Here is a 19,548-nt window from a genome sequence, read left to right as displayed (position 1 = left end):
AATTAAAAAGCAGGAGGAGAGCCTAAGGGAGCTTCGGGACAACATGAAACGAAGTAACATACGCATAATAGGGCTGAAAGAAGGACAAGAAGAGCAGCAAGGGTTAGAAAATCTATTTGAAGAAATAATGTCAGAAAGCTTCCCAGATATGGGGAAGAAAAAAGTTACACAAGTACAGAGAGTCCCAGGGAAGATGAACCCCAAAAGACCCACACCAAGACACGTCATAATAACGATGGCAAATGTACAAGACAAAGACAGAATCTTAAAGGCTGCAAGAGAGAAACAGAGAGTTACCTACAAAGGATCCCCCATCAGATTATCAAATGATTTCTCAACAGAAACACATCAGGCCAGAAAAGAATGGACAGAAATTTACAAAGTGATGCAAAGCAAAGGACTGAATCCAAGAATACTCTATCCAGCAAGGCTATCATTCAAAATTGAAGGGGAAATAAGAAGCTTCACAGAGAAAAGAAGGCTAAGGGAGTTTATCACCACCAAGCCACCAATGCAAGAAATGCTAAAGGGACTTGGGTAAAAAGAAGAACTAAAAAGCCCAGAAAGAAAACAGCCACACACACACAAAAAAAGAAATGGCTACAAACAAGTACCTTTCAATAATAACTTTAAACGTAAATGGACTAAATGGCCCAATCAAAAGACATCGAGTGGCTAAATGGATAAAAAAACATGACCCATACATTTGCTGTCTACAAGAGACCCACCTCATTAGAAGGGACTCACACAGACTGAAAGTGAAGGGATGGAAAAATATCTTTCAGGCAAATGGAAATGAAAAAAATGCTGGGGTAGCAATACTTATATCCGACAAAATAGACCTTAAAGTGAAGGCCATAACAAGAGATAAGGAAGGCCAGTTCATAATACTAAAGGGATCAATACAACGAGAGGATATAACCCTGATAAACATATATGCACCCAATGCAGGAGCACCCACATACATAAGAAAACTCCTGGAAGATATCAGGGGAGAGATCGACAACAATACAATCATAGTAGGGGACTTTAATACACCACTGACATCACTGGATAAATCCGCTACACAAAAACTCAGCAAAGAAACAGCAATCCTAAATGACTCACTAGATCAGATGGACTTAATTGACATCTTCAGAACACTTCACCCCAAAGCCACAAAATACACGTTCATCTCAAGTGCTCATGGGACATCTTCAAAAATAGACCACATATTGGGTCACAAACAAAGTCTCCCCAAATTCAAGAAGATTGAAATCATACCAAGCATCTTCTCAGACCCCAAGGCCATAATATTAGAAATAAACTACAACAAAAACAACTCAAAATACTCAAACACTTGGAAGCTGAATAGCACGTTATTAAATATTGATTGGGTTACCAATGAGATCACAGAAGAAATTAAAAACATCCTGGAAACTAATGACAATGAAAATACAACAATCCAAAATCTTTGGGACGCAATGAAAGCAGTCCTGGAGGAGAAACCAAGATGGCGGCATAGGTTAACGCTGGAGATTGCTGCCCCAAACAACCACTTCAAAAAACAACTAAAAGATGGAACGAACATCATCCAGAACCACAGGAAGGCTGGCTGAGTGGAAATTCTACAACTAGGAGGAAAGAGAATATCATACCCAGACTCAGAGGAGGCGCAGTGCTGAAGTGAAATACTAAGGTGCGGAGTGCGCTCGGAGCGGGCTGGAGGCGGAGGGTGCAGTTGTAGTTTTCAATTGTGAGGGAGTTTGAGACTCTGAGCTCCAGATCAGGGCGAGTCTCTAGGGACCCAGACTCAAACGGGAGAAGCGGGACTGTCTGCCTTCGGTCAGAACTCGAAGGCAGCTTTCTCTCCGAGGTTTGCAGCGGTTGCTGGGACTCTGTGAGGCAGAGCCCCCAGGGACGGAACTGAGAGCAGCCATAACTGCTCGCTCCGGCCCGCCCTGTAGATCCCCGGGGACCTGCCCCGCCCATGCCCTGCGCAGAGCCATTTGCCAGATAGCCTCAGGCAAACGCTAGATTAGCACCACCCTAGAGATCCAGCACAGAAGCTCTCCCACTGCAGACACAGCAGACTCTCATAGCCAGTTAGCCTGGAGGTCAAATCACCCCCGGTATTGCCCACAACAATCAAGGCTTAACTACAAAACTGCCCACAAAGACCACTAGGGGGTGCACCAAGAAACCATAAAAAATGCAGAGACAAAGAAACAGGACAAAACTGTCAATGGAGGATATTGAGTTCAGAACCACACTTTTAAGGTCTCTTAAGAACTGTCTAGAAGCCACCGATAAATGTAGTGAGATCCTCAAGAAATCTAATGAGACCCTCGATGTTATGATAAAGAACCAACTAGAAATTAAGCATACACGGACTGAAATAACGAATACTATACAGACTCCCAACCCCAGGCCAGAGGAGCGCAAGAATCAGGGCAAAGATCTGAAATGCGAAGAAGCAAAAAACACCCAACCAGAAAAGCAAAATGAAAAAAGAATCCGAAAATACAAAGATAGTGTAAGGAGCCTCTGGGACAGCTTCAAGCGTACCAACATTAGAATTATAGGGGTGCCAGAAGATGAGAGAGAGCAAGATATTGAAAACCTATTTGAAGAAATAGTGACAGAAAACTTCCCCCACCTGGTGAAAGAAATAGACTTACAGGTCCAGGAAGCGCAGAGAATCCCAAACAAAAGGAATCCAAAGAGGACCACACCAAGACACATCATAATTAAAATGCCAAGAGCAAAAGACAAAGAGAGAATCTTAAAAGCAGCAAGAGAAAGAAACTCAGTTACCTACAAGGGAATACCCATACGACTGTCAGCTGATTTCTCAACAGAAACTTTGCAGGCCAGAAGGGAGTGGCAAGAAATATTCAAAGTGATGAATACCTAGAACCTACAACCAAGATTACTTTATGCAGCAAAGCTATCATTCAGAACTGAAGGTCAGATAAAGAGCTTCACAGATAAGGAAAAGCAAAAGGAGTTCATCACCACCAAACCAGTATTATATGAAATGCTGAAAGGTATCCTTTAAGAAGAGGAAGAAGAAGAAAAAGGTAAAGATACAAATTATGAACAACAAACATGCATCTATCAACAAGTGAATCTAAGAATCAAGTGAATAAATAATCTGGTGATCATAATAGAATCAGGGACATAGAAAGGGAATGGACTGACTATTCTTGGGAAGGAAAGGGGTGTGAGAGATGCGGGAAGAGACTGGACAAAAATCGTGCACCTATGGATGAGGACAGTGGGTGGGGAGTGAGGGCGGTGGGTGGGGCAGGAACTGGGAGGAGGGGAGTTATGGGGGGGGGGGGGAAGAGGAACAAATGTAATAATCTGAACAATAAAGATTTAATTAAAAAAAAAAACATCCTGGAAACTAATGACAATGAAAACACAACAATCCAAAACCTCTGGGACGCAATGAAAGCAGTCCTAAGAGGGAAATTTATAGCTCTACAGGCCTATCTCAACAAACAGGAAAAAATGGTAGTAAATCATCTAAATCTACAGCTCAAAGAATTAGAAAGAGAGCAACAAGAAAAGCCCAGAGTAAGCAGAAGGAAGGACATAATAAAGATTAGAGCAGAAATAAATGACATAGAGACCAAAAAAACAATATAGAAAATCAATGAAACAAAGAGCTGGTTCTTTGAAAGGATAAACAAGATTGACAAACCTCTAGCCAGGCTCACCAATTAGTAAAGAGAAAGGACCCAAATCAATGAAATCAGAAATGATAGAGGCGAAATAACAACAGATCCCACAGAAATACAAATGATCGTTAAAAAATACTATGGACAGCTCTACTCCAACAAACTAGACAACCTGGAGGAAATGGACAAATTCCTAGAAAAATACAACATTCCAAAACTTAATCAGGAAGAATCTAAAAATCTCAATAGGCCAATAACTATGGAAGAAATTGAAGCAGTCATCAAAAAGCTTCCAGCAAACAAAAGCCCAGGACCAGACGGCTTCACAGGGGAGTTTTACCAAACATTCAAGGAAGAACTAAAACCTATCCTCCTCAGACTACTACAAAAAATTCAAGAGGAAGAAACACTTCCAAGCTCATTCTGTGAAGCCAGCATCACCCTAATACCAAAACCAGGCAAAGACAACACAATGAAAGAGAATTACAGGCCAATATCCCTCATGAACATAGATGCCAAAATCCTCAACAAAATCTTAGCAAATCGGATCCAGCAGTACATCAGAAAGATCATACACCATGACCAAGTTGGATTTATCCCAGGGATGCAAGGATGGTACAATATCCGCAAATCAATAAACGTGATACATCACATAAACAAATTGAAAGAAAAAAACCACATGGTCATATCAATTGATGCAGAAAAAGCGTTTGACAAAATTCAACACCCATTTTTGATAAAAACTCTCAGCAAGGTGGGAATTGAAGGATCATACCTCAGCATAATAAAAGCCATATATGACAAACCCACAGCCAACATCATACTCAATGGACAAAAACTAACACCATTTCCCCTAAGAACAGGAACAAGACAGGGATGCCCACTCTCACCACTCCTGTTTGACATAGTACTGGAAATATTAGCCATTGCAATTGGACAAGAAGAAGAAATAAAAGGCATCCAAATTGGAAAAGAAGAAGTAAAACTGTCCTTATTTGCAGATGACATGATATTATACTTAAAAAACCCTAAAGACTCCATCAATAAACTATTAGACTTCATAAAAGAATTTGGCAATGTAGCAGGATACAAAATTAACACCAAGAAATCTATGGCATTTCTATACACCAATATTGAATGTGCAGAAAGAGAGACTAAAAAAGCAATCTCATTTTCCATTGCACCAAAAAAATTAAGCTACCTAGGAATAAACTTAACTAAAGAGGTAAAAGACCTCTTCTCAGAAAACTACAGGACGTTGAAAAAAGAGATAGAGGAAGACATTAAGAGATGGGAAAACATACCATGTTCTTGGATTGGTAGAATCAACATCATTAAAATGTCTATACTGCCCAAAGCAATCTATAAACTCAATGCACTTCCCATTAAAATACCAATGGCATATTTCACAGACCTAGAACGTACTCTCCAAAAATTCATCTGGAATAAAAACGACCCCGAATAGCTGTAGCGATCCTGAGAAAGAACAAAGTAGGTAGGATCTCAATACCAGATATCAAGCTGTATTACAAAGCCACTGTTCTCAAAACTTCCTGGTACTGGCACAAGAACAGACATATAGATCAATGGAATAGAATAGAGAGCCCAGAAATCAGCCCCAACCAATACATTCAATTAATATTTGACAAAGGAGGCAAGAACATACAATGGAGTCAAGATAGTCTCTTCAATAAATGGTTTTGGGAAAATTGGACAGATACATGCAAGAAAATGAAACTAGACCACCAACTTACACCATACACAAAAATAAACTCAAAATGGATAAAGGACTTAAATATACGACGGGAAAACAGACAAATACTAGAAGAATCCAAAGGCAACAAAATCTCAGGCATATGCCGAAGCAATTTCTTCACCGATACAGCTCCTATGGCATTGGAAACTAAAGAGAAAATAAACAAATGGGACTACATCAAAATAAAAAGCTTCTGCACAGCAAAAGAAACCATCAACAAAACAACAAGAAAACCCACTGCGTGGGCAAACATATTTGCCAATGTCATATATGATAAGGGCTTAATATCCAAAATTTATAGGGAACTCATACAACTTAACAAAAGGAAGATAAACAATCCAATCAAAAAATGGGCAAAGGACCTAAATAGACACCTTTCAAAAGAGGACATTCAGAAAGCCAAGAGACATATGAATACATGCTCAAAGTCACTAATCATCCGAGAGATGCAAATCAAAACAACAATGAGGTACCATCTCACTCCTGTCAGACTGGCTAAATCAACAAACGACAAGTGCTGGAGAGGATGTGGAGAAAAGGAACACTTGTGCACTGCTGGTGGGAATGCAGACTGGTGCAGCCACTATGGAAGACAGTATGGAGATTCCTCAAAAAACTAGAAATGGAACTCCCATTTGACCCTGTGATCCCACTTCTAGGAATATACCCCAGGAAACCAGAAACACCAATCAGAAAGGATATATGCACCCCTATGTTCATAGCAGCACAATTCACCATAGCTAAGATCTGGGAACAGCCTAAGTGCCCATCAGCAGATGAATGGATTAGAAAACTGTGGTACATCTACACAATGGAGTACTACGTTGCTGTAAAAAAGAAGGTACTCTTACCATTTGCAACAGCATGGATGGACTTGGAGAGCATTATGCTAGGTGAAATAAGCCAGTCAATGAAGGAAAAATACCACATGATCTCACTCATTCATGGATAACAGAGACCATTATAAACTTTTGAACGAAAATAGATACAGAGGCAGAGCTGCCTCGAACAGACAAACTACAGCAGGAAGGCCGGGGAGGGTGGGAGGTCCCGAGGGGGGTGGGTAAGAGATCAACCAAAGGACTTGTATGCATGCATATAAGCATAACCAATGGACATAAGACACTGGGGGGTAGGGGAGGCCAGGGGATTGTCAAGGGCGGGTGGGAAAAAAGGAGACATATGTAATACTCTTTGCAATACTTTAAGAAATAAAAACAAAACAAAACAAAAAAAACAACCGTGTCACAACCCCTGGACAGGCCATGGCCAGTCAATGATCTAGGAAAGCGATTTTCAATGTTTTATGATCTCACGGTGGACATAAACTAATGACTAAAATTTTGTGGTGCACCAAATATATATTTTGTGCTGATCAGACAAAAAGTTGGTATAATTTTATTTATGCTGAATTACTATTGTTGTGGTGGTTCGTTTTTGTTTGTTTATTTTTTAAATATATTTTATTTTTAATATATTTTATTGATTTTTTACAGAGAGGAAATGAGAGGGATGGAGAGTTAGAAACATAGATCATCTGCCTCTTGCACACCCCCTACTGGGGATGTGCCCGCAACCAAGGTACATGCCCTTGACTGGAATCTAATCTGGGACCCTTGAGTCTGCAGGCTGACTGACAATCTATCCACTGAGCCAAGCTGGTTAGGGCTGTTTGTTTGTTTTAATGTAAGGGAAAGAGGTCAGTACACCTGACTAAATAGGTTTTGCATGTTTTAAAAATTCTCCTAGCACACCAATTGGAAGTCACAGTTCTAGTGGACCGTGCTCACCCTGCGGTCACCCTCCCCTATCTCCATCCTTCAGAATCCAGGAGCCTCACCTAGGGCTCCACTTCCAGCTTTGGACAGGAAACTCCCATTAAAAAGAGGCCGGTGGAGTCGGGAGAAGAAGGAGCGGGAAAGAATCAGGAGAGGAAATTGGGGGATGGGCAGCAGGAGGGGTCCGACCAATGAAGAAGGGGCGGGGGCGGGACTTGCGGGGTCGGGCCCGCCAGTCACTGAGTCGCGCAATGGCTCCTGGGAATCTACGCAGAGGCCGCGGCCGCGGCGTCAGCGGGAGTGCGAGGTTCGCCATATTTGAAGAGGAGCGGGCCGGGTCTGCCTAACCGGCAACCTCGCCCGCACTCTTCCCTTCAGGGGCTCTGTTAAGCCCCAGCCCTCCTGCCTCCTCCAGCTACCAGGCCTCTCTGGAGTCTGCTCTCAGCGCCTCCACGGAGGCAGCCTCCAGGGCTGACAGGCCACAGCGGGATCAGCGGCCACGGAAAGGTGAAGCGACTGCTGAGGGAAACTCCGCCGAGAGCCCCTCCGAGAAAAACTAAAGAGGTGAGGGGGCGCCGGTGGCCACGGGAGGCCGGAGTCAGCGCCAGGTTTCTGACCTTATGCCCGCGGGTCGCGACCCGGGTCTCGGCAGGTTTTCTTTCCGTCGGTTTGGGGACGGACGTTGGCCTCTCCCTCTTGCCTTTTCGCACTGTGACTGTGGGGTGAATTCGCCTGGGTCGGGCATTGAGGTGCCCCATCCTCCCTGAGGCCAATAGCTGGATCTGACGCAGTAGTGGGGCTAAGGGGCGGATAACTGTTTCTTCTCCTTCCAAGTACCTGAGCGGCAGACCCGCCGTTGGCCAGGAAGGTCCGAGGGGGGTGGGCTCACAGTGCGTGTGCGAGGCCGCCGCTGTGGGAGTGTGTCCTTAGTTTTCAGTATCAAGGAGAATGGCTGCTGGTTCTGTCTTGTCCTCTCTGGGTCCAGGAGCTAACCGCTCTATTTACCTGATTTGCAGCGCAGCCAACCTAGGAGAGACGCTAAGCTGGTCTCGTGGTTAAACTTCAGCCAAATCTCACTGCCCACGTGCAGGTGTTTGAAATAGAGCCGGGCCCCAAGTACGTCTGACATTGGTCAGCTCCCACGATAGCCTCATTCTTATGGGACATTGGCTTTGATGTATGCCTTTTTTTAAATGATTGTAATTTTAATTGCAGCAGTGGGACAGATATTTTATGGAATCCCGTGGAATAGTGTGAAAACTAAACTTTACACAGGAACTTAAAAACTGAGAACGTTTGTTATTTTATGAAATTACGTTAAACTTTGAATTTTCCACCGTGCAATTACTCCTACAGTGTTTGAATAACAATATAGATTTTAAAGTTAATTTAGCAATTTGTACATGTGTTTTATATTTATCCTCTATTTTGTATTTTCTTACCATAAAACACATTCATTCTATAAATCCACATAACATTTGTATATTTTTGCTTTAAAGAAGGAATTTTGGGTGCTTTCATTAGAAACATTTTTAATAGATCTTTTCTTAGATTTTATCATTAGAAGTTACTTTGTAAGAACCTAGTTAATTAAAAGTTAGGGTGGGTTTCTTAAACCATACTTTTGAATTTAAAAGAAAACTGTAAACTCCTACATGTTCCTTGCTGCCTAAATTAATGAACTGCCATTGGCCTCCACAAATCTGTAAGTTATTTTAAGACTTTTTTTCCTAAGGGGTCAATATTTCCCTGTTCAAAAACTCATGCATGTGAGTTTGGTTGATTTGTTTGGAGGATATTTTTCTATTGGTTTTTAGAGGGAGGGAAACACCGATGTGAGAGAAATACATCGAGTGGTTGCCTCCTGGTGGAGCCCTGACCAAGGCCTGTAAGGTGGGGAGAGGGAGCTTGTGTCCTTGACTGGAATCAAACCCGGGACCCTTCAGTCCACAGGCGACCCTCTACCCACTGAGTCAAACTGACTAGGGCCATGCATGAGGTTTTAATTTTAATGTTTCAAACTTTATTGTTATGGTGGGAAGAATGAAAGCCTGAAGTATTTGCAATTAGTGTTAAGGAGTTACCTGAAAAAGCGTTTTATTTCACTGACTTAGAGATAAGGTTTTAAAATTATAACTTTATTTTTCTTAGTCTTTCCCTATGCAAACTTCATTTATCATCATGATTTTTAGTTTTATTTTTTTTTTGTTAGTCTTACTAATATTTGATTTTTTTTTCTAAACTTGGAGGGAATTTCTGTAGCAAATAAATAATAGCAAAACATTACATTTGCGAGTGAGTGCTAAAGAAGTAATTTTTTTTAAGAAAAGATTCTTAGCCATGGCCGGTTTTGCTCAGTGGATAGAGCATTGGCCTGCGAACTGAAAGGTCCCAGATTCAGTTCCAGTCACGGACACATGCCTGGGGTGTGGGCTCGATCCCCAGTGGGGGACTTGCAGGAGGCAGCCGATTCATGATTCTCTTTGATTGTAGATGTTTCTATCGCTCTCTCCCTATTCCTTCCTCTCTGAAGTCAATAAAAATATATTTTTTTAAAAAAAGACAAGATTCTTACCTTTAACTGCATTATTGGATAGATATGGTCAAGTAGGATTTTCCCTGAGGCCTTTTTTCTTCTAGGATCTTGAAATGCATTTCTAATATCTCAGTAAGATAAGATACTCTTTGTTTATTTCTCTAAGTAGATACATTTTTTTGATGAGGTATTTTTAATGTAGCTTACAATTTTTAAAATTGGATGTTGTCATAAAATTTTAATATTCTAAATTTAGCTGGACAAATGTACTTTTCTTTTAGCTTTTAATATTTTTTCATTTGTTTTAGCATGATAATGTGGAAACCTCTGTTTTTTTAAGCCAAATGAAAGATACTTATTTTAAATTTAGGCAAAGGGATTGGTACTTATAAGGTCGGAAAACAATCCATCCCATATGGCTCAGTGGTTGAGCATCAACCTATGAACCAAGAGGTAAACGTTAGATTCCTGGTCAGGGCACATTTTAGGGTCGTGGGCTTGATCCCCAGTGCAGGAGGCAGCTGATCAATGATTTTTATTATTGCTTTATCTATCCCCCTCTTCCTTCCTCTCTGAAATCAGTAAATAAATATATACTAGAGGCCCGGTGCACAAAAATTTGTGCACTCGGGGGATTAGGGGGAGTCCCTCAGCCTGGCCTGTGACGTCTCGCAGTCTGGGACCTCTCGGGAGATGACGCCCTGCTGGCTTAGGCCTGCTCCCGGGTGGCAGAGGGCAGGCCCAATCCCTAGGTGCAGGCCCTGGTCGGGCTCAGAGCAGGGCCAACTGGGGAGGTTGTGGCGCCACCCCCTGTCACGCACAGAGCAGGGCCCATCAGGGGGTTGGGGAGCTCCCCCCTGTTACGCACAGAACAGGGTCGATCAGGGGGTTGGGGCGCTGACCCCTGTCACACACAGAGCAGGGCGGATCAGGGGGGTTGGGGCTCCATACCCTGTCACGCACAGAGCAGGGCCCATCAGGGGGGTTGGGGAGCTCCCCCCTGTCACGCACAGAGTAGGGCCCATCAGGGTGTTGAGGAGCTCCCCCCTGTCACTCACAGAGTAGGGCCGATAGGGGAGTTGGGGCACCGCCCACTGTCACACACAGAGCAGGGCAGATCCGGGGGTTGGGGCGCCGCCCACTATCACCCACAGAGCAGGGCCGATCGGGGGTTGGGGCACCGCCACTGTCACACTCAGGGCAGGGCCGATGGGGAGGTTATGGCTCTACCCCATCACACACAGAGCAGGGCCCGTTGGGGGGTGGGGGGGCGGGGAGGTTGCAGCGCTGCCCTCTATCAACCACAGAGCAGGGCCGATCAGGGGGTTGGGGCGCCGCCACTGTCACACTCAGGGCAGGGCCGATGGGGAGATTATGGCTCTACCCCGTCACACACAGAGCAGGGCCCGTGGGTGGGGTGGGGTGGGGTTGGGGCACCGCACCCTGTCACACACAGAGCTGCAGGGCAATCGGGTTTGGGGGTGCCTTCCCCTGTCAGGAATAGAGCAGGGCCGATAGGGAGGTTGTGGCCCCGCCCCCTGTCACACATAGAGCCGCAGGGTGATCAGGGGGTTTGGGCGCTGCCCCCTGTCACGCTGATCCCGGTGCCAGGAGGCCTCACGGCTCCACTGATCCCGGTCCTGGGAGGCATATTACCTTTTTACTATATAGAATAGAGGCCTGGTGCATGGGTGGGGGCTAGCTGGTTTGCCCTGAAGGGTGTCCTGGATCAGGGTGGAGGTCCCCACTGGGGTGCCTGGCCAGCCTGGATGAGGGGATTATGGCTGTTTGCAGCTGGTCACACATCCTTCAGGGTGGGGGTCCCCGCTTGGGTGCCTGGCCAGTCTGGGTGAGGGGCTGAGGGCTGTTTTCAGGCTGGGGGTGACTGAAGCTCCCAACTGCTCCTATCTAATAAAAGAGAAACATGGTAATTAGCATACGACCGCTCCCCCTCCCATTGGCTAATCAGGATGATATGCAAATTAACAAAGATGGCGGTTAACCATACATAGGCACAATGATGGGAGGCCATAGGGGAAGGACGGTGATTGTAAACACAGGTGGCAGGCAAGAGCGGGGAGGCACTGCCCCTGGCCCTGAATAGGAGAACCAGCCATCTTTGCCTGCCCCCCTGCCGGTGATCGGAGAAGCCAGAGCGGGGCACAGAAGAGGCTGGTGCCCGCCTCTTCCCTGGCCACCCCTGCCAGGGATGAGCAACCGGAGATCCCACAGCAGGAAAGGGGGGCCTGCAGCCAGCCCCCCTGTGCGCCTGCCCCTGGGTCGCTGCAGCGATCATGGAGCAGGAAATGGGGGTCTCTAGCCAGCCCCCCTGTGCGCCTGCCCGTGGGATCGCAGCTGCGATCATGGAGCAGGAACGCGGGGCCTGCAGCCAGCCCCCATGTGCTCCTGCCCCTGGGTCGCCCCGGCGATCCCACAACAGGAAAGGGGGGCCTGCAGCCAGCCTCCATGTGCGCCTGCCCGTGGGATCGCCCCGGTGATCACCGAGCAGGAAAGAGCGGCCTCTAGCCAACCCCCATGTGCGCCTGCCCCTGGGTCGCCACGGCAATCATGGAGCAGGAAAGGGGGGCCTCTAGACAGCCCCCCTGTGCGCCTGCCCGTGGGATCGACCCGGAGATCATGGAGCAGGAAAGAGTGGCCTCTAGCCAGCCCCTGGTGCTCCTGCCCGTGGGATCGCAGCGGTGATCATGGAGCAGGAAAGGGGGGCCTGCAGCCAGCCCCCATGTGCCCCTGCCCCTGGTCGCTGCAGCAGCATGGAGCAGGAAAGGGGGGCCTCTAGCCAGCCCCCCTGTGTGCCTGCCCCTGGGTCGCCACGGCGATCCCACAGCAGGAAAGGGGCTCCTGCCCGTGGGATCGCTGTGGCGATCACAGAGCAGGAAAGGGCGGCCTGCAGCCAGCTCCTGTGTGCGCCTGCTCCTGGGTGGCCGCTGCAATCCCTAGCAGGAAAGGGCGGCCTCTAGCCAGCACCCCTGTACACCTGCCCATGGGATTGCCCTGGAGATCATGGAGCAGGAAAGGGCAGCCTCTAGCCAGCCCCCATGTGCGCCTGCCCGTGGGATCACAGCAGCGATCACGGAGCAGGAAAGGGGGGCCTGCAGCCATTCCCTGTGTGCACCTGCCTGCCCATGGGATCATGGATGGGATCCCACAGCAGGATAGGGCAGCCTGCAGCCAGCCCCCCTGTGCGCCTGCCCCTGGGTTGCCCTGGTGATCCCACAGCAGGAAAGGGCGGCCTGCAGCCAGCCCCTGTGTTCGCCTTTCCCTAGGTCGCTCTGGCGATCTCACAGCAGGAAAAGGCGCCCCACCCTGGCCACAGCTCAAGGGACAGTACAACATGCAGTGGAGCCCAGGAGTCTGAGAGATCAACAGAGAGGGGCGCCTCCCAGGTGTGGCTGGGGGCAGGCCCCCAGCAGACACACACACACACACACACACACACACACACACACACACACACACACGGGACGCCTGCACCGAGCCTCTGCTGCCAGACTGTGGCCATCAGTAGGACATCTACTGAGGGCTCCCAGACTGAGGGGCTGGCTTGGCTGAGGGAACCCCATCCCCCAGTGCATGAATTTCGTGCACCGGGCCTCTAGTATTTAATAAAGGAAAACAGTTATATCTTTTGGTTGAAAAGCAAGTTGAGTTTTTTTTTTTTTTTTAACACCTTTATTGAGATACTAGAGGCTCAGTGCACAAAGCGGGGGCGGGGGAGGGGTCTCTCAGCCCAGCCTGTGCTCTCTCCTAGTCCAGGAGCCCTCAGGGGATGCCTGACTGACAGCTTAAGCCCGCTCCTGGCTTCTGGCTGAGCAGTGATCCCCCTGTGGGAGCACACAGCCCCTGTGTTGAGCATCTGCCCTTGGGTGATCAGTGCACATCATAGCAACCGATCATTCCGCCATTTAGTCGATTTGCATATTAGCTTTTTAGTATATAGAACTAGAGGCCCAATGCATGAAAATTCCTGCAAGAGTAGGCCTTCCTTCCCCTACCCCGCTGCCTGCAACGGCTTTCCTCTGGGACCCGGGCTTCCCTCCTCCAGCACCTGGAACCTGGGCTACTTCCCTCCGCCGGCTGCCAGTAGGCAGCTGGGACTCAAGCTGGCTTCTCTTGTCCGGCTGCCGGCAGGCAACTGGGACCCGGACTGGATTCCTTCCTTGGGCCACTCGCAGGCACCCAGGACCCGGGCTGGCTTCCCTCGTGAGGCCGCTGCAGGCCCCCGGCACCCGGGCTGGCTTCTCTCCTGCCCTGGCTTTGTCCAGAATGATGTCCGGTCTAATCAGCATAACCTTATATTATAGATACTTTTTGTATACCACTAAATTTACTTATACTCTGTGCAATTACACAATTTTTAGAAATTTATAGAGTTGTGAAAACAACACCCTAAACCAGTTTTGAATATTTTTATCACTACTCTTCTGCTTAGTTTCTCATTCTCTTCCCTAACCTTCTCTTTAGCCCCAGGGAATTTCTAGTTTACTTTGTATTACTGTATATTTGTTTACCTTAGATGTTCTCATAATAGATTATAACAATATGTAGTATCTTTTTTTATTTTATTTAATTACCAGCTAAGGACATATATAATTTTTTACTGATTTTTAAAGAAAGAGGAATGGAGAGGGAGGAATAGGCAAACATCAATAGCTTGCCTTCCACAAGCACTCCAGGGATTGAATCCATAATCTGGTTTGTGCCCTACCAGGAATTGAACCCAAAATCCCAGTGCACAGGATGTCATTCCAACCAACAGCCATACCAGCCAGGGCCAATATGTAGTCTTTATATCTGGTTTCTTCCAATCAGATAATGTTTTTGAGATTCATTCACTCTGTAATGTACATCTATATAGGGTATCCCCTCAAATATGTATACACACTTTAAGAGCTGATAGCTCAATTAAAAAATGTATTTTAGTAAACACTGCCTTTTTAATTATTCAAAGTGTGTATGTACAGTATATCATATATATTTCAGATAAAGCTGTTAGGCACACTAATTTATAAGTCTCTCTCTGGGTACACATCCTGTATAATAAAAGCCCAGTGACCGAAATGGCAGAATGACTAGAACAACCAGAGACCAGAACGACCACGGCTCCCCATCCTGGCTGGCCCCACTCCCCAGGGAGCTGTTAGTGGTGATCAGGCAGGCAGATGAGTGGTTAAGGGTGATGAGGCAGGCAGGCAGAGGCGGTTTGGAGCCAGCAGTCCTGGATTGCGAGACAGATGTCCAACTGCCAGTTGAGGCCCAATCAGCAGGGATCCCTGCGGAATCAGGCCTAAACCAGAAGCTGGATATCCCCCGAAAGGTGAAAGGTCCTGGATTGTGAGGGTGTAGGCTGGGCTGAGGGACCCCCCCCCCCGCCGTGCACAAATTTTGTGCACAGGCCTCTAGTATACGTATGTATATAAATATGTAAATATATAAATAGTGTATGTATGTGTATAAATCCAGATGCACCTAAATGTATGTATATTTATATACATATATATGTATCTGTGTATGTATGTGTATATATATTCTATTTCTCTTTTCACTCTTTTAGTTGCATCTCTTGAAGTGCAAATGTTTTAAAATTTTGGTTTGCATTGATTTGAGAGAGAGAGAGAGACGGTTTGGTAAGATTAGAGAGAGCTATATCAATTGGTTGCCTCCAGCACATACCGCACCCAGGGACTGAACCTGCAACTTGGGCATATGCCCTGAATGGGAGTCTAATAGGTGACCCTTGGATGCATGGGATGATATTCAACCAACTGACCCACACCAGGCAGGGCAAAAGGTTTTTAATTTTTATAAAATCCTTTTATTTTTCTTGTTTATTGTTTATGTTTTTCATGTCCTATGGAAGAAACCTTTGCCTAAATGAAGGTCATAAGGACTTATAGCCGAACCCAGGGTTAACTGCTTGCTGCAACAAAAGTCAAAGAAAAGAGATTTATACAAGTGTTGGCAGCCTGAGAAGATGGGGGACTGTAGTCACAAAGCCCATCTTAAAATATGAGTGCAGGCAAGGGTTTTTATCTGGAAGAGAGGGAAAGCAGAACAAAGATATCATGGGGAATGAGCTGTATATATGCTAGCCAGAGATCTGATAGAGATCTTGAATGTCGGTTGAAGTCTGGAGCCAAGCCACTCCATGTCCACGCAAGATCAAGGTTTCTGCAGTCTGCTAAAAAAAAAAAAAAAGAAAGGCATGACTGGGTATGTTGGTAAGTGGTGAATGAGTGGGTGTACCTAGTACATTAATGTATATACTATTGTAGATTTTATAAACACCACTTGGGCTACTCTCTACGTATAAGACAACCAGAGGCTCAGTGCATGAATTCATGCACTGGTGGGGTCCAGCCGGCCCTCCCCTATGGCCTGCCCTAATTGTCCCCATTGGGGTGGGCCAGCTGGGGTGAGGTGGGGCTGGCTGGGGTGGGGCCGTGGGTGGTTTGCTGGCGGGCCCTGTCTCCAAATGGGGTGGGGGTGCCCGCTTGGGGGCGGGACCAGACAGGGAAGGGGCTGCGGGCAGTTTGGGTAAACTTTTTTTTTTTCAAATATATTTTTATTGATTTCATAGAGAACGGGAGAGGGAGAGACAGATAGAAACATCAATGATGAGAGAGAATCATTGATTTGCCCCGCATTGGGGATCTAGCCTGCAACCCAGTCATGCCCCCTGACCAGCAATGGAACTGTGACCTCCTGGTTCATAGGTCGATGCTTAACTACTGAGCCACACCAGTGTTTTTAATTCATATTTGGCGAGTTCAGAAATCCTGTCTGGTATGTATGTGTTTTACAGAGCACCTAAATAATTCTTTGCCTAGTAACTGATAGAAACTGAAAGAACATTTTACTTTATTTTCAAAACCTAGATCTGTTTGTGGAGGGTTGATGCATTATTTGATGGTACTTCAGTTTATTATTTTTGTAACTGATGAATGATGAGAGCATTAAACATTGTAAAATCACACTAAATTGTTTTCCTTTAGGTCACTAAAACCTTTATGTTATTTCATTAATTTTAGAGAAAGAGAAACATCAGTTCCACTTATTTATGCACTCATTGGTTGATTCTTTATGTGCCCTGACTGGGGTGGAACTGCAACCTTGGTGTATCCGGATGATGCTCTAACTAACTGAGTTACCCTGCTAGGGACCTTTGGGTCATTTTTTGATCTGACAATTTGAAGGTTTTCTATTAGAGCATGTTAAGTAAAACAAGAAGATAATCTAAGAAGAAGAAGAAGAAAAAAAGAACAAGGAAGGCCCCCTTTTTAGTGTTGTATGCTTTTTTCATTTCTGCTAACTTAAATGGCTATTGAGGCCTGTAAGATCATTGATCACCTTTCTCTTTCCTTGTGATTTTCTGTGAATATCTGGTGATATTTCTGTGAACTTCTAAGTGAGTATTTATTTTGAACTTGACAATCAAATTATTATATGCTATTAGACTCATGTTCTACTTAAACATAATATTTGTCTGGAAAATTGGTAGTCTTTTAAGAGTTTATTATGAACACAGAAATTTATCTTGTGGCTGCTTAAAAATTATCAGGCTATCAGACTTTGTCTGGAGTTAGGGCCTTGATGATTTGCTTTTATTGAGTTGGAGAACTGCTTTAGGGGTTCATCGTCAGTGTAACCTATCTTTTGAGTTAAACACTGAATTTCCCTAATCCTGTTTTAAATCTGTTTATTCATTTGTTGTTTTTTTAAGAGAAAGGAAGGAGAAGAGAGAGAAAAAACACACATCTATTTGCTGTTCCCCTATTGATGCCTCACTGGTTCATTCTTGGATGCCTCACTAATTGACTCACTGTGTTATAATTGAATTCAGCGAGTCAAACAGGATATTCCACAATCAGAGGGTCGAATTTTGAAGTCTTTATTTTAAAAGCCACGTACTGTGAAAGGCTACAGCCTCTCCAAACCTGGAGACCCCAAAATGAAATTAAGGGTAAGCTTATAAAGGCAAGAAAGAGGGGAAAAAAACTCTGGGATGGGTTCTGTGAGACCATATCTCAAGGCCTGGCCTGGCACCAGCCCTGACAATTCCGTCTAGGGGTTATGGTTTATGGCCTTTCCAAAATGGGAGCAGTGCTTAAGTAAACAGGTCCTGCAAGATGGACCATTAAGAGGGAGCAGTAACTAGACCATAGGCCAGTACATAGGCACTTTACATTAGTCACAGACTCAGATCACCCCTTTTCCCAAAAATATCTTATTCTCCCATTATTCAAGCAGGTTTTCCTGCAGAAGCTAGAAATACCAGGGTGACTTATTTGGTTTAGTTATATTCTGGAATTCATAGGACAAAGGACCATTTGTGCTCATAGGAAAACCCTAAAAGGTAATTCTTACAAAATTTATAGGAATAAAATGGAGTGCCTATGGTTCAGATAGAGGGCAGGGGACAGGACGGAGTCAGTTCTTTCAAGGTCCATTTTTCAACAGGAGAACCACAACCTTGGTGTATCTGGAAGATGCTCTAACCAACTGAGCTATCTGGCCATGGCCCATTTTTACTTTTAAATTTTAGTTTCAGGGGTGTGGTGCGGGTGATGGCCGACTGCGAATTTCCCATGGTGATGAGCTGTGGCTGAATGTCTGGTTTCTAGTGAAGTTAAGGCTGAGAAAGGCGTCCTCATCTCCCCTTAACGTTCACAAACAGTTGGACCCCTCCCTCCTTCATAGGTATTCCCGTCAGGAAAGGGGGCAAGGGAACCTGGTTTCCCCAGAGGACTCGTCCTTACCAGCGCCGGATTTTTGGGGGGCTGGCTGAAGAGTATCAGCCCGCAGCCTGGCTCCAAACCCAGGATTACAAAGTTATGGGACAGTCCCAGACCAATGGAGGAAAACAGACTGAAGTCCACTTATTAGGCAATTTGATGTCTGGTGTTGACGTCTGAGGGCAGGGAAATGGTCGCTCCCTAATCCAGTCATCTGTGTGACCCAATAACAGCCCAAAAGGGTGAGGGGAAGGGTCTTGGAACCAAGGCAGGCACCCGACAACCAGCTGTGCAGTAAGTGTAGCTGGGGGTCTTCCATGAACAAAGGACCTGCTCCAGAGCCCAATGATCATGGTCTTTTGGAGTGGCAAATGCCCAGTTGCTGGGGCCAGGACCTGCCCCAGCGGTCCACTGCCAGACCATCCCAGGTCTTTGGCAATAACTGAAAGGTTTGGGGTTGGGCCAGTCTCACAGAACGGACTCAAGGCTCAGTGTAATCAAAATGATACTTATTCCTGCCACCTGGGTGCAGGTGGTCTGACTCAGGAGTGAATTGGGGAGGGAGCAGGCTTTTTATGCACTCAGGGAGAGCTGCAGATGGGGGCTTCGGCTTGGCCCAAGTATTAGGACCGTGCCTTCCTCATACTGCCCCCCTCATAGTTTTACGACCTTGCCCTTTATTCTTCCGCAGGCGCCAGACGTCCTTTCTTGGGGGGCTGTGCAGGGGTGATGGTCTTCAGGAATTTCTGTAAAATAACCATTCAAGCGTAGCGTGTTTGTGCAGGCTTAGGTTCACAGAACAAGCTTTCCCTTTGACATTCGTTAGAGTTTGTAAGGCTCCAGCCTTGTGTTCTTTAGTTAACCCTTTCACATTCAAGGTGTGTACATTGTTTTCTGACACCTTGTACATAAACAGCAAAACAATACATGATTATTTCCGTGTGTCATATAATTTATTATCAGATTTTAAAACAGTAGTTCTCTGTCGAGTAAGACTCCCTCCTCGTTCTGCGTGGAGTAGGGTTCAGTATCTGAAAGAGGAGCCGCACAACAAATG

General features: G+C 45.8%; 1 protein-coding gene across 1 annotated transcript in view; it reads left to right on the top strand.

Moving 5' to 3' along the window:
• Positions 1-7,466: 7,466 nt before the first annotated feature.
• LOC132225556 (probable ubiquitin carboxyl-terminal hydrolase FAF-X) overlaps positions 7,467-19,548 on the top strand; it is a 273,762-nt gene continuing 261,680 nt past the window's right edge. Inside the window, 1 exon segment of the mRNA XM_059680650.1 lies at positions 7,467-7,766. The gene's annotated coding sequence lies outside the window, so the exon portion shown is untranslated.

Source organism: Myotis daubentonii, chromosome Y (assembly GCF_963259705.1).
Source record: "Myotis daubentonii chromosome Y, mMyoDau2.1, whole genome shotgun sequence".
Classification (NCBI taxonomy): domain Eukaryota; kingdom Metazoa; phylum Chordata; class Mammalia; order Chiroptera; family Vespertilionidae; genus Myotis; species Myotis daubentonii.
The sequence above is the reverse complement of the archived record's forward strand: the minus strand, read 5'-3'. Positions and strand labels throughout refer to the sequence as shown.